The 15,477-nt window shown below is 46.9% G+C and overlaps 1 non-coding gene across 1 annotated transcript; it reads right to left on the reverse strand.

Moving 5' to 3' along the window:
• Nucleotides 1-430: 430 nt before the first annotated feature.
• LOC119472204 lies at nucleotides 431-594 on the reverse strand. Its single transcript, XR_005201323.1, has one exon. It is a non-coding gene; the product is annotated as a U1 spliceosomal RNA (small nuclear RNA).
• Between the last annotated feature and the right edge of the window lie 14,883 nt (nucleotides 595-15,477).

Below are 15,477 nucleotides of genomic sequence, written 5' to 3' on the forward strand. Positions count from 1 at the left end.
CAAAGGCCCAGAGTCTGAGAGAGCTGGCCATGTTTGGAGAACCATGGGCAGCCAGCGTGGCTGCAGCAGAGGGCATGAAGCAGAGAGGGCCAAGGCAGGACACTGAGCAGGTCCCCAGGGAAAAGGTCTGGGTAAGGTGACCCTGGTTCAGAATGTATTTGTGCGGGTTGTTTTTAGCATCACTGTGTGCTGGGCTTTCTTCTGGAGGCTGCAGTAGTGAACAGACAGAAACACTCTGCCCTTACAGTGCCACTTATCCCAGCAGAAAGTCAGGGCATTTCAGACAATAAACTAGCAAACAAGGCTGTGATGGAAAGAGACTGCCAGAGCTGACTGCCACTCCCACACGTATCTGGTTAATTCTAATTCACCTTCAGGTTCCTTCTGAATGTTGTGTCCTTGAGAAAGCCTTTCCTTTTTTTTTTTTTCCCAGGGGAAAGCCCAAATGCAGTCCCCCACTACCACAAATTATGCAGCCGAGTTTCCCACATTTGGGGAAATCGCAGGGGTCAGCACAACCGGAGTGCAATGGATAAGCCTCGCCCTGGGAAAACCACCTTCGTGATCATAGTATCTCCCCTGCCAGGTAAGTATGAGAAAGCCTTTCCTAAACCCCTCAGCTAGGGTGAGGTGCCCTCCTTGGTTTTCCCAGTACCTCCTGGACTTCCGCCAGCACAGCACTTAGCACCCTTGTTGAAAATGGGGCGCTGACTTCTCCATGTCACACACTAGACCCCAATACACAAGTACCCCTTATAATTATGAAGCTTTACCAAACTGTCAGCATGCAAAGTGCTAGAACAGGGGACCCAAGGATGTTGGAAGTCTCCTATGGTAATTTCCTTAGGAGATTTCTCCTACGGAAACCCCTCCTCCTAGGTAACCCCTGTCTCCAATTATTTCAAAGGAACATTGACTGGAAGTAGAAGAATAAGCTGCAGAACATCTTGAGCTATTCTTTCTAGATCTGCAAGAATCGGCGTTTCAGGAGAACCTGAATGGTTTGACGTCATTGTTAGTGTGCCTTTCTGTGTCAGATAGTATGAAATCATGCTGCTTCATCTTTGGTGTGGTGGTGATGGTAAGGGCAGGGCCCACAGTGGGGTGAGTGGCGGGAATAACCAACTTCAGGTTTAGTGGGTGATGTCTAATTATGTGTGTTTAGTGTGCAGGTGTATATGTCAAGATAGACATCTAGACGTGTTGATGTGCCGCAGGCAAGCTGCCCTCCTGTTGGAACACCTGGGATGTACAGATTTGGAAAAGGCCTCCCATGCAAGCAGCTGTCAAGAATGATGGATACTGAAACCTCAGGGAAGAGGAAGGCACAAATAAGAGGCCTGAGCTCTGGGAACCTGCTGGAACTTAGTTCCATTGTCTCCATCCTTGACTAGGAAGGACCAGTGATTGGTGGTTCTTTCTAGTTTGCCTAGAGGACATCTGAGCCCAGAAACCACAGAAGTGATTGGAGAGGTGATAAGAACAGCTGGGGAATGATTTGAGGGAGAGAGGAGCAGTGGAGGAGGGTCCTCCACTGGGATCATGGGATGGGGAGGCAATGAGGCAGAGACCCAGCGGGGGATACCAAGAGGTGATTTTGCAAGTCAGAAAGAAAACTAGGATGACTTTCCTTTAAAACTATTGTTTTGGGCAGGAAATTCTATTCTCCACCTGTGATGCTGATTATCTTTCTCCTAAAGTTTTTGATTGTTTGTTTGTTTGAGATGGAGTCTCACTCTGTCAGAGGCTGGACTGCAGTGGCACAATCTCGGCTCACTGCAACCTCCACCTCCCGAGTTCAAGTGATTCTCCTGCCTCAGCCTCTAAGTAGCTGGGACTATAGGCATGTACCACCACACCTGACTAATTTTTTATTTTTAGTAGAGACAGGGTTTCACTATGTTGGCCAGGCTGGTCTCGAACTTCTGACCTGACGTGATCCGCCCACCTTGGCCTCCCAAAGTGCTGGGACTACAGGCATGAGCCACTGCACCATTACAGGAGAAAATTTATCCTAAGTTTTCAAAGCTCAGTAGTCTTTTCATGGCCTTTCCAAATTTCCCTGTCCAATTTATCTTTCCTTTCACTTCCCATTCCTTTGTTTCCCACTTCAAATCTAAAAGAGACTGGAAAATAAGCAGACAAAATGTTAAAGCCAACAAGCACTATTTCCCCAAATTTTAAAATAGCAGCAGTCGACCGGGTACAGTGGCTCGCGCCTATAATCTCAGCACTTTGGGAGGCCGAGACAGGCAGATCACTGAAGGTTGGAAGATCAAGACCAGCCTGGCCAGCATGCTGAAACTTCATCTCTGCTAAAAATGCAAAAATTAGCCAGGCAGGGTGGTGGGTGCCTGTAATCTCAGCTACTCAGGAGGCTGAGGCGGAGAATCACTTTAACCTGGAAGGTAGAGATTGCAGTAAGCTGAGATCGTGCCACTGCACTCCAGCCTGGGTGACAAAGTGAGACTCTGTCTATAAATAAATAAATAAATAAAATGGCAGCAGTCCTCTGCATGTGTATGGGAACTACCAGATTGAAAAGCATTTTCATGTATGCAATCGCATCTGATTGTCATGTCAGCCCTCTGAAATAGGGAAGGGAGTCATTATTTTTCTTCGAAGATAAGAAGACAGTAATGGAGAAATAAAGACAGGTGATCTAGATGGTGTGTCTGGAAAGGAGCAAAGCGGAGAGAAGTGGATCCCAATCTTCTTAATGCAAATTCAGAGTTCTTTCCATAATGCCACACTGCCTGAAACCTATGCTTTTTACTGCTTATCAGAGGGGAGTGTGATTTACTCTGGACAAGAGGGAAGGAGTAGAAAATAACATCAAACCTTCTTGGAATGGGATCCCACTTCAAATGCTCCTCTGATGGGGAGACACTGCCTGATCCAACCATTCTGAAATCATGCACAGGACCACTGCTACATAGCAGGTAGCTGCCCCTCCTCCTTTACCATGCAGCCCTTGTATTTTGGGTGGAGTGAGACCCACCCCTACGGCAAAGACAGGCTCTGATTGGTCTAAACCAGTCAGATAATCCTTTTCAATTTACCATAAGACTTGATCCAGGAATGAGCTATAATCTAAAGTTAAGTGAAGCAGCCCATGGTGTTCCCCTGGGAATCACGGTGATGGGTTTAAGTCGGCCCATTGGGAGTGAAGCACAGGACCAGCCAAAACCTCATGGGCACGTGACCTTTGAGGTCAAGGCCCCATACTTGCTGAGCCCCACAGTAGGTTTAATACTCTGGTTTTGCCTTCTTGAAATTCTTAATAATTGTTAAACAAGTAGTCCCACATTTTCCTTTCACACTAAACTCACAAATTATGTAGCCTGTCCTGCACAGAATTTTGATCTGTTGGGGGAGGAAGGACAAGAACAAGAAGCATGTGGCCATGCCATGGGTAGGCTGCCATCTTCGGCCATGGGGCAAGCCAGCCTGAGGATGCAGCCAGCATTCAGGGGAGGACAGAGCTCAGAGAACCGCAGCGAGCTGCAGTCCTGATGGACCCGGACCTAAAGCAGCTGCCACTCAGTCGAACTTTGTGATTTTACCAACTAAAATTATCTCCTTCTTGGTTTAAGCAAATTTCAGGGAACTTTTTTATTACTTGCATTTGAACACATCCTAACTGGTACAGTGACCAAGGACGGCCATCAGTGCAGTAACTTGGTGCCACACCTTCGGAGCAGGATGCAGTGACCTCAGCTGCTTCCTCTGCGTATTCGCACTCAGGTCTCATCCTCTCCATAAAATCTGGCCTGTCCACTCACTCCAGTCCCCAGAGGAGCCCCCATTCCTCCACACTCCCAAAGCTATTCAAGCAAATCAACAAGCATTTCTTGATCCTTTGGCATAGGACGTGCTAAGGACCAAGCTGGGCTGAGCCATTTTGTGCCTTAAAGTGTATATTTATACAGAAAACATTAGAAGCATAGCATTTAGAGCTAGATATGATCTATGAGGTCAAGTTCAACACCACTGCATTTTCCAGAAGGAAGAAAGCCCAGAGAAAGTGGCTTGTTCTAGGGCACACCGTGATTCAGAGGCTGAGCCAGGCCTCAGGCTCCATCCCTCACCCCCAGCTCTCTCCGCTCACTCTGTCTGTGGAACCGTCCAGGTATTTCTAAATATAAGTTGAAAGATTGAGGTTAGTTCCACGAAAGTTGAAGAAGGTGCAGTAACCCTGCCAGTCATAAAGAGCTTGGTTCACAAAACCCCTTCTACCTTCTCCAAGACTTAAGACTCCACCATTTACAGATGTCAGAAATCTGCCCAATATCTGATCATAATAAAAATTACCTCTTCTCCGAATTACAATTTAAGCATTCGTCTTCTGGTATTAAATTATCTGGGGTCACCTTCTGAAATCTTGCACTTACTAACCCTGTGATCCTAGGCAAATTTTTCTGCATCTCCATGACTTGGTTTCCTCCCCTGTAAAATGAGATAATAATTCCTACCTCAGAAGGGAAAAATAGGGATGAACTAAACTAATGGATATAAAGCACTTAGAGCAGACCTTGCACATAGTAAGTGCCTAGTAAAAGTTAATTATTATTACTATGATGATTATTATACTCTCCCTAGTGTTACAGCACATGGCTATCTTGCATTGACATTTAACTCTTAAGTTGATATCTTTTCATAGATATGCGCTTTACCCTCTCCCAAAAGCTCCTTCAGGACAAAGGCCATGCCATGATTAATTATTTCTTCTATAACACTTAACCCATCTCTTCTTCCTCTACTAGTTGAGATCCAAGAACTTCCTCTCCATCAGCTTTAGAAAAGCCTAGCTTTGCAAGATGAGGATCCAACCAATGAACCTAAAAGACTGGCCAGTTCAGAGAAGGATCCATGGGCTCCATGAAGTGGTGGGGACAAGATACCTGTCCTTTATGCCAGTGGTAGACAGGAACAAAAACAAGACAGCTCCACTGCAGCTGAAGAAATTTGAGTTAGGTTTCAAGAAGAACTTCCTCATGGTGTCAGGCTCTGATACACTTTCAAAGAGGATCGTGGTGTTTTCTGGATATTTTTAGAAAAGGCAGAGATGGCTTTATTTCTAGCATGATTAGCATGAGGTCCTCGCACAGCAGACATGTAGACATCTAGTGTTCTTTTGTGGGCCTGGGGTGAAGGCAGAATAAAGACCCCAGAGCCCTGGCCCCAAGTCCTGGAAGCCTGATATCCCAGCAGATCCCTCAGAGCATCCATCCTGGCCACAGAAGCTGGGATGTCTCTGGGTTGGGAGGGGAGAGAATGGTCGCGGGTAAGAAAAGCAGGGATGAGGTTGAGAGGAATAAATGACATCATCTCCCTACGGTATTCTGAGCTTCTTGGGAGAAAGGTGTGGTATAAATACCAGGTATTATTATTATGAATCAGAATTTCTTCTTTTTAAATCCCTTATACACCTTAATTCTCTTAACAATGGACCATTTCTAGGAAAGAGAACAAAAGACTTGCAAGGTAGCTTTCCAAAAGAGTGGAGTGTTTGGGGTCCCTTCCGCCAGGCGTCCCAGGCTTTTTTCTTCTCTCAGGGATCAAATGTCACCAAGTGACCAGACACCATTCTGTCTAAACAGGAAATTCTCCATCCCTGACCCCAACCTTCCCTTCCCTTCCCCTCTCAACCCCCATTTTATTTACCTTTTGATCTGAACATAACATAAATATTTAATTTCATTTGCTACCTGAAAATTTTATCTGTATTTATCCTGTTTATTTAGTGGCAGTTCCTTAAAAACAAAAACTGCAGGATTGGATCAAACATACCAGTTTGTCTAATTTTTCCACTGAAGTCGTCCTTTCTGTATTTGATTTAAGTCACTGACTAGTTGCCCCCCAGACACACCATAGATTTTCCCAGCCTTCTTGCTCTGGGTCTTCCTCCCCACCATACCTCTTCTCTGCCTGGAAAAATCCTACTCACTTTTCAAAGCTTATTTCAAATGCTTCCCCCTCTGTGAAGCCTTCCCTGAGAGCCCCCTCCGTCCTCTACAGGCTGGATCCACCGGCATCCCCTCGGCGTTCCTGCAGTGCTTGTGTGTCCCGTATCATAGCTGTGAGAGGAAAGAGGGTGAAGGTGTTTAAGCAGGACTCTGGAATCACATTGTGTGCTCTACAGATCCCTAGTTTTGAAACCCAAGGCAAGTGTCTTAGCTTTGGCCCAGGAATCCCATCTTGTTAGTTTCTTTTTTCTTTTCCAAGATGGAGTCTCACTCTGTTGCCCAGGCTGGAGTGCAGTGGCACAATCTCGGCTCACTGAAACCTCTGCCTCCTGGGTTCAAGCGATTCTCCTGCCTCAGCCTCCCGAGTAGTTGGGACTACAGGTGCCCATCACCACACCCAGCTAATTTTTGTATTCTTACTTGAGACGGGGTTTTACCATGTTGCCAGGCTAGTCTCGAACTCCTGACCTTAGGTGATCCACCTGCCTCAACCTCCCAAAGTGCTGGGATTATAGGCATGAGCCACCACACCCGACCCGATCTTGTTCATTTCTGCTTGATAAACTTCCAACTCTGAGAAACTATACAATCCTTGGAGGATGGATAACAAGGAAAATAAGCAGAAAAATAAATAAAGATGGAGCTGGGAGAAATTAGAAGGAAAAAGGAAGAAAATCGGAACAAGTTTTTAAAGGGAAAAATCTATCATTTAGGAGTGGTTGAGATTTCCAAGATGTAACTCCTAAGTTAGTATCCCACACCCTAACCTGACAGCTACTCTGGGCATCTGGTTTGGGGGCTGCAGCCAATTTGTCAGCTAGCTCTGTGTTCCTGCACCCCAGCAAGGTCTTGGGCTGAGGCTTGCCTACAGTGACAGGATGAGACGTGAGCAGGCAGGTTCCATCAGTCCGCCCTGGCACCATGCGCAAAGTCTGCCTCTAGGGTAGGACCTGGCTTTAGAACTATCCTGCCACCTCCCTACTAAGCCAGATCTGCTTAGCCTTGAGCTGGAAGAAGCTTATAGCTGTAGAGCTTGGGAATCAACTTATCCTTTTAACACACAAGCCAGACCATGCCACTCCCTCGTTCTCATGGCTCCCATGGCTTCTGCAGTCCCTTAGGAAACAATTCAAGGTCCTTAGTGTGGCCCCGGCTCCTGGCTATTTCTCTGCACTCTGTTCCCACCTGGCCTCCTTGCTGTTTCTCAAATACACCAAACAGGTTCCCTTCTGATGGCCTTGTATTTGCGGTTCCTTTGCTGAGGATCCACTCCTCCAGATAGATGTGTGGCCTGCTCCCTCCTTTCATTCAGACTCTCCTCAAATGTCACCTCTTGGGAGACATCTTCTCTACAGGCTCACGCCTATTATCCCAGCACTTTGGGAGGCTGAGGCAGGTGGAACATTTGAGGTCAGGAGTTCAAGACCAGTCTGGCAACATGGTGAAACCCCATCTTAAGTAAAAATACAAAAATTAGCTGGGCATTAGGTGGTGGGCACCTGTAGTCCCAACTACTTAGGAGGCTGAGGCAGGAGAATCACTTGAACCCGGGAGGTGGAGGTTGCAGTGAGCCGAGATTGATGGGCCCATCACTCTCACCCCACTTACCTGCCAAGTTTACCTTCATGACACTCATCTCATCTGACATTATATCCATGACCTACTGCTCACTGCTTTATTTGGTTTTTGCCTGCCCCTGCTCTAGATCTGCCCCATGACCGTAGGAGTTGCATCATCGAACTTCCTGACACACAGTAGGCACTCAGGGAACACCCATTGAGGACAGAATGAAGGAATCCACCCCCCTCATTCTTGGTGAGAATCTGGGGGTTCAGAGTGGAAAGAACTTGTGCAGTGTCACCTTTGCCAGCTCATGTGCGGCAGCCCTAAGTTTACCCACATCCCCTGGCTCTCAGATGGAGGTTCTGGTGCCTGTCTACACAGACTGTGATGTGGGAAGGGCCTCCCACCCTCACCAGTTACCCACACTGACCCTAAGGTGGACTCTGCAAGGGGTCTTAAGTGCAGAGAGCTCAGTGCATGAGGGAATCTTGCACCCAGGCCTCCTGTGCTGTGCCCGAGTCTCTTCTCATCACTTGCTCATTCTGAACCTGAATGAAAAGGTGCTTTAAGATAACCAATCACCGTGATCACAGGCTGGGGGTCACCAGTCATAGACTAGGTCCACAGAGGATAGGACAAGAGCCCACCGGATTTAGCTGGAGTGGGGCTAGGAGGACAGAAGGAATCTCTGACAACACAGGACAGCCAAGTCTAAAGTTGGTGTCCAAGACAGGGTGAAATATTATGACAGTCATTTCAGAGACAGAGGAAAGCCACCACTATCCATTTATGTATTCTCCTCTTGGTCTTTCAGCATATATGTATTGAGTGACTACTATGGCATTCTGGTGTGAGTCTAAGGTCAGGTGTGTGCAAAGTCAAGTGTATGGGCAGATGATCTGTGAGACCTCTCACAAGCCCGAAGAGCGTGAACCTGTGTGTCTTGGTCCTCAAAAACCTCCTTCTAGAACAGCTTCTTCATCAGTGAAGTGCTGACCCTCAGGGATAGGAAGTGCCCAACAGAGAAAGTGACACAACTTCCATGCTCCGCTTCAGCAACAAGGATAACAATGACACCCCCATCACCAAGTCATGGATGCTGGACTACCTGGGCCTTTCATGGCTCATTTTGACCATCACCCTGCCCCTAAGAACAAACAATACTTCCTTTCTCCCAGGCAAGTGTGGGTCATTCTTGGAGCTTCCCCAGCCTCATAAATTCCACAGCCTCCTTTGTTCAACTTTCAGTGACCAGCGGCCCTTTCCAGCGTAAAGTTCCTTCCAAAGTCTGCCTTTATACCTCCCTGCTACTCCTTTTAAAGTTCTTTCTTAAAGATAGTTTCAGTTATTCATCATAAACAATTCTCTAGACACCTGGACCTTTTTGCACTATTTATTGAAGAATACATTAAAAAAATTAATCAATTGATTCTCCACAGATATGTATTGGGTGTTAATTATATGCAAGAATCTATAGTAGCTTTAGGGAGAGGAACAAAGAAAAGGAAGAGTGGTGGGTCTGGAGACAGAAATCTAGGTTAGAAACCCCAGCTCTGACACCTGTCCCCATGAGGGCAAATCCTCTTCCTCATGTCAGGTTTATTATCTGTGAAATGGGATGAGGAACTCTTGATCCATTTATCTCAATGGGCTGTTGTGAGGCTCAAAAAAAATTATAAATAATCGGAGCCTTTACAAACTGTAAAATTCCATAGAAGTGTAAATGAAATGCAAGATGGGGCAGTGGAAAGATAACTGAACTTAAAACCACAAGGTTGAGCAGGTCCCAAGGATTGACTCCGTCATTTATTTCTGCTGGGACTTCGGGAAAGTCAGTTAACCTCAGTTTCCATCTATAACAGTGGCTTGTGGTGAATATTGAGATGCTGTCTGCAGAAGCATCCATCATTGGCAGCTGGTACCTAGCAGGCCCTCATTCTGTATTTGTTCATTCAGTGACAGCCAACCAAGGGAGAGCTGTGCACGCAAGTGGACCAAGAAGAGATGCAGCAGCAGTGAGCACCTTGGTCTGACCAGGCTTGAAGGGTCTGCCTAGGAGCAATGAGAAATGCAACTGAAAGGACTGTGAAGGAGGGAGGGGGGCAAGGGCAAATGCCAGACTAAGGAGTTTGTGCTCTAGAGAGTTATTCATGGGTATTAAGGAGCCATTGATGGTTTTACAGCAGGGGAATAACAAATGAAAAATTCTCTGGGGAAAGTGTCTCAGGAATGGGGAATGTTCTGGAATTGTCAGGTTCTCCATTCCAGGGCTACGGAGCTAACCTGCTGCAATAGAATGTGGGCTTTGGAGGGTCCGGGCCTGATGAGCACCTCCTTTGGCATAGCCAAACCAGAGCAAAACCTGCTCAGACTTATGGAATTTGGGCCTTGTATTAGTCTTCTATGAGTGTGTAACAAATTGCTTTAAGAATTAATGACTAAAAAGAAAAATCAGCACTTGTCATCTCACAGATTCTATGGGTCAGAAATTTGGGAGTGCTCTAGTTGGGCAGTTTGGACTCTGGGTCTCACATGAAGTTGCATTCAAGATAGCAGCTGGGACTGCAGCCACCTGACGGCCTGACTCAGCTGGGGTCCACTTTCCAAGACAGTTCACTCACAATGGCCCAAGGGTGCTGGATGTTGCCAGGGAGCCTCAGTGATTCACCATGTGAACCTCTCTACAGGGCTGTTTGAGAGTCCTTATGGCCCGGCATCTAGACCCCAGGGCAAGTGTCCAAGAGAACAAGGCAAAAGCAAACCAGCCTCAGAAGACACACGCCATCACTTTCCTGGTATCCCTTTCATCACACTGACCAATCCCGATACAGTATGGGAAGGGTCTCCATAAGAGAGTGATCAGGGTTACTGGAGCCTGACTATCACAGCAGGGAGAGTGTGATGTTGAACAGAATGATCTGAGAATCAAATAGACCGGGGTTCAAATCTCAGGTCCTTGACTTACTCCTTGCATGACTTCAAGAGAGTTGCTTAAATGCTCAGTCTTTATGGTTTCTTCTCTATAAAACAAGAGCAAACGTGATCGTGCCAGCATCATGGAAAGGCTGTAAGAAGTCAGCAAGATGATGCCTGCACAGAGTGCCAGTCCAGCTCCAGGTACAGAGCCCATGCTCTTGTTTACTGGTATAAGGAACAGGCAGGTCGAAAGAAGGCAATTCTAGATGCACAAACCATCCCTGTGGTCAACTTAAAAATGCCTCCCAAAGACGTCCATGTCCTAATCCCAGAAACTGTGAATACATTACCTTATATGGCAAAAGGGACTGTGCAGATGTAAACAAAGGATTCGGAGATAGGGAGATTGTCCTGGATTACCTGAATGGGCCCAGGGATATAATTACAAAGGTCTTAATGAGAGGAGGCAGGCAGTGGATATATAGAGAGAGGAAGGGGTGACGTGATGACGAACAGAGGCAGAAACTGGAATGATACAGCCATGAGCCAAGAAGCTAAGGTGTGCCAACAGCTAGAAACTGGAAGAGGAAAGGAATGGATTTTCCCCTGGAGTCTCCTGAACGAACCAACCCGGCAACACCCTGATTTTAGCCTCCTAAGGCTCATTTTTGACTTGTGACTTCGAGGATCATAAAAGAAAAAATTTGTGCTGTTTTAATTTACTAACTTTGGAATAATTTGTTACAGTGGCAACAGGAAACTACTACAATCCTTCAAGGGTACTTAATTGACACCTGCAGCCTAGGGAGGAAGACAAACGGGGAGAGAAAGGATGGCAGAGGAGAGGCAGTAGGTACACATTACTGATCTGCCTCCAGGGAAACAACACCCTCTTGCAAGGCAGAGTGACAGCCCTAATTCTGTAGGCTCTGGAGCTACCTAAGTGAGAGGAATGGGTTCAGGACCCAAATACGGATGAAGATAGAAAGCAAAGAGTGACAGCTGTTTTGAAGTTGACTGACCAGGCTTGTGGACTTCAAGTCCCTCTTGCTTTACAAGAAATAAAGTCCTGTTGGTCAGTTCCCGATGACTTCAGTGACCCTGCTCCAAGGTGGGCATTCTGTAAACGTCTTTTGCAGAATGAGACTAGGAAAAACCATCTCCAGAAACCATGGGGAAGGGAAAAGAAGGAGGCTCCAGGGAGGAGGGTACTGCAGACCGCTTGTAAAGAAAAAGGGCACAGGATTTAAAGGCAGAAATTTTTCTGTTGTCTCAAACTTTGCCACTTGCTTCTTAGTGACACTGAAAATGTTCATTTCACCTCTCCAGGCCTCAGTTTCTCCATCTGTCAAATGAGATTGTTACGAGGGTTACATAGGGGAACGCATGTGGTATATAGTCTACGGGATAGACACACAGTAAGCAATTAATGTTAGCTTGTATTACGGTGACCAGTTTCATTTAGAAAGCAATTGTTAAGTGTTTACTATGCATAAGGCAGTGCAGATGCCAAGTGAGTAAAAGCAGTCTCAATTCTTAATGTGTTTATGGTCTAGTGGGGGACACAGGCAGGTGCCTGTGGGGCCCTAGAATGTGAAATCTAGGACAGGCTAGAGAACCCTAAGACTGTCGGGGTTCTCTAGTAGGTAAACAGAGGGCTACCGTTGGAGCAAAACAGACTTCAGCTCGGACAGTCACTTTAAGCATACTAGCCAGACTAAAGCAGACAATCCAAGAAAGTCTGGTCTTACCTCCCCTACACCACAATGTCGTTATCTATAAAAGAATAACTGTTCTATGGTTGGTGTAAAGACTTCAGTAAAACAATGCACATAGCAGTGGCTCCATTAACATCAATTACTCTTAATATGAGGAACCCAAGCTTTGGAATTATATATTAATAATTTTTTATTCCGACCCCTACCACAAATCCCTACTGTACTTGCAAACTGTCCAACCTTGGGCATGTAGCTTAAATTCACTGAGTATAGCCAGACGCGGTGGCTCATACCTCTAATCCCAGAACTTTGGGAGGCTGAGTTGGGTGGATCACCTGAGGTCAGGAGTTCGAGACCAACCTAGCCAAAATGGTGAAACACCGTCTCTACTAAAAATACAAGAAAGTAGCCAGGCGTGGTGGTGGGCACCTGTAATCCCAGCTACTTGGGAGGGTGAGGCAAGAGAATCACTTGAATTCAGAAAGCAGAGATTGCAGCGAGCTGAGATCATGTCATTGCACCCCAGTCTGGGCAAAAAGAGTGAAATTCCATCTCAAAAAAAAATCACTAAATATCACTTAATTTTCCAGGAAATGGGTGTGATAATCCTTACTTGCAGAGTTGCTGGAAGATGAGAAATATTCCAGGTCATGTGTGACTGGAACATCTTAGACTCTCAGTAAAAGAGATTTAGTGGTACATTGCTTGGCCGGGCCCACCTGCAGGGAGAGGTCGCTCATGCCAGATGGATGACAGCCAAAGAATCCCTCTGCTCTCCTGTGACCTGTGCTGCTCACCTGGGGTGACTGCACAGGAATGAAAGCAAAGGGTGAGAGCTCAGCTCTAGGCACGACTGATTGGACAGGGACAGGAGAGGAGTGATCACCCAGCCAGGAGCTGTACCAGCCACAGGGCCCTCTGTGGCATGCACCGCCACCTCCAGGCAGCCTCACCAGTGGACCTGCCCTGGTTCAATGCAAAGGCAAAACCTCTGCCTCCAGGGGCCATACCAACTGTTTACAGATGTAAGTTCTCACGGGCATGAAATCTCAGTCCTTCCCTCTGCATCAAGCTCTGAGTGGGACAAGAAGGCAGGTGTGTCCTATTCACAAACAAAACCCATGGGGTCTCTGACTACAGCAATAACAGAAGCGGATACCTATGTTTACCATGTGCCAGGGGCTATGCTGAGCAGCCTTTTAAAGGAGGGATATTACCATTATACCCAATTGCCAGATGAGTAAACTGGGGGACAGGGAGAAATTGAGTAACTTGCTGCTGCTTACGCACATGGTAAGCAGAGACTCAGGATTCAAATCTAGTCATCTGACTTTGGAGGCCCTGCCACCTCCCCACCAGGCCATGCAGGATCACTGTGCCTGGGTCCCATGATGCAAGGAAATTACCCACATTGATGGCCATGGCTACCGCCATGCTGAAAGGCAGCAGGTGCCCACCTGGAAATTCTGGGATTTTTAGAGGCTCCCTGCCTGGAGATTTCCTGCACTTGCCCCTGCAGGATCCTGGCCCTCCTGCTTCCTCCTTCAGGACCTTTCCCACGACACCCCTCAAGCCCTTTTAGGAGCTGGCTCCTAAGTCACTGTGGGAAGAAGCCTGCTTTGACCACCTCCTTCCCTGCCTCTCCAGGCCAGCCCTGTAGGAAAGGCTTCTTGGCTGGAAGCACTAAAATGTTTCAAACCCTTCACAAGCCCCTCCCAGGCAGGGAATTAAAACACAGAGAGGGAGGAGGAGCTGTCTCAGAACTGAGTCTTCCCCTCAAACACTGTGCCAGCCTTACACATCCTGAGGACTGGAGCCCAGCAAGTTGCAACTCACCCAGGGTTCTTCCCTCCAGCTGTGTGCACTAATTATAAGGGAAAAGCTGAAAGGAAGATTTTAAAATTTTCGTGATGGTGCAGTTTTCTCTTTTCTCTCCTTTCTCTCTCCTCCAGTCTCCCTTTCCCATTCCCCCTCCTTCCCTTCTCCTCTTCTGGCTCCTGGAAACAGACTCCAACAGATAGATATGGGAAAGGACTGTGTGCATTGAGCACAGAATGGTTTACTGCATGGCCCTTCCAGGGGCCATGGAACTGAATTTCTCCCTCCTTACACAAAACCATTGCTCACCCCTTAGCACCCTTGAGAAGCAGGTGAGCAAGTGACTGGGACCTTCTCCTCTCATGACAGTCTTTAAAGGTTTACTTTAAAGTCTTTACAGTTTATTTCTCACTGTACCAAAAAGAAAAATGCATACTCATCCACAAAGATGCAAAGACTCATCAGATCATCCATTGTCCCAGAACACAAAATAACACACGATCAGTATTTTAATGTACAATAAACTCTTGACATTCTTAAATATTATATCTCTAGATCTTCATAAATCCCCAAATTTAAGAAAATGGGAATATTAGAGACAACACCAAGAGCCTTTGTGAAGAGGTTCTTAACTCTAAGTCTGATCTACATCAGCATAGGCTTAAGGAAGGGATGTCCTAGTTTGAGGGTGAGTTATGGGTGAGGTGCCACCCACTTTACAGATGTGAAAACTGAGGCTAGAGGGATATATGGTTTTGTCTGTGATCCTTAGCCAAATGGGAGTTCAAGGTGTGGCAAAGAGAAGAAAAATGCCTTGGCAGGGTCAGCAGGGACTGGCTGGTGCCTGCGTTGGCCAGTAAATTGGAGGGACAGGGAAAACAGCAGAAATCCTGCCCTCCCATGTGCACTGACAGGTTGAGTCCTCCCATTTGATCAGACCTAGGTTTTCAAGGAGCTGCAGTCAGGCGTATTGTCTGGGTCTAGAGGATAACACACTGGTGGACTGAACAGCCTGCCCTGGCCCGGAGGCCCCTCACTCACTGCGGCAAAGTGGGGGCTTCCAGGCATTCAGGCTGGGACCCAAATGTCTCCCAAAAAGGTAGCCAAGAAGGCAAGGAGCAGACGCTTACCCTGGATGCCTCAGGAACACTTGGTTCCAGAGGACATGTCCTACCAGGCAAACAGGAGAGCTTGCCAGAGCTGGAAACCTGGAACCAGCTTGCTTCCTCACCTCCATCCTACACTTAACACTACTTAATCTTGGTCAAGTCTTCTGACAACTAGCATCAAGCAGCGGCAAATCTGCCCTGAACAAAAAGAACCAGACGTCCCAGCCTGGTGATGGCACTTACACCGCTATTCCAGGGCAGCCAGAGCACTCTGGGCAATCTTTTTTTTTTTTTTTTTTTTTGACATTTGGTGAGTTTGAGTACTCCTAGTACTCAAGGGCAAGTGCAGTCTGGTTAGTTGTCTCCAGGTAGGGAGCCTCTTAA

This window comes from Cebus imitator, unplaced genomic scaffold, assembly GCF_001604975.1.
Source record: "Cebus imitator isolate Cc_AM_T3 unplaced genomic scaffold, Cebus_imitator-1.0 Scaffold89, whole genome shotgun sequence".
Lineage (NCBI taxonomy): Eukaryota > Metazoa > Chordata > Mammalia > Primates > Cebidae > Cebus > Cebus imitator.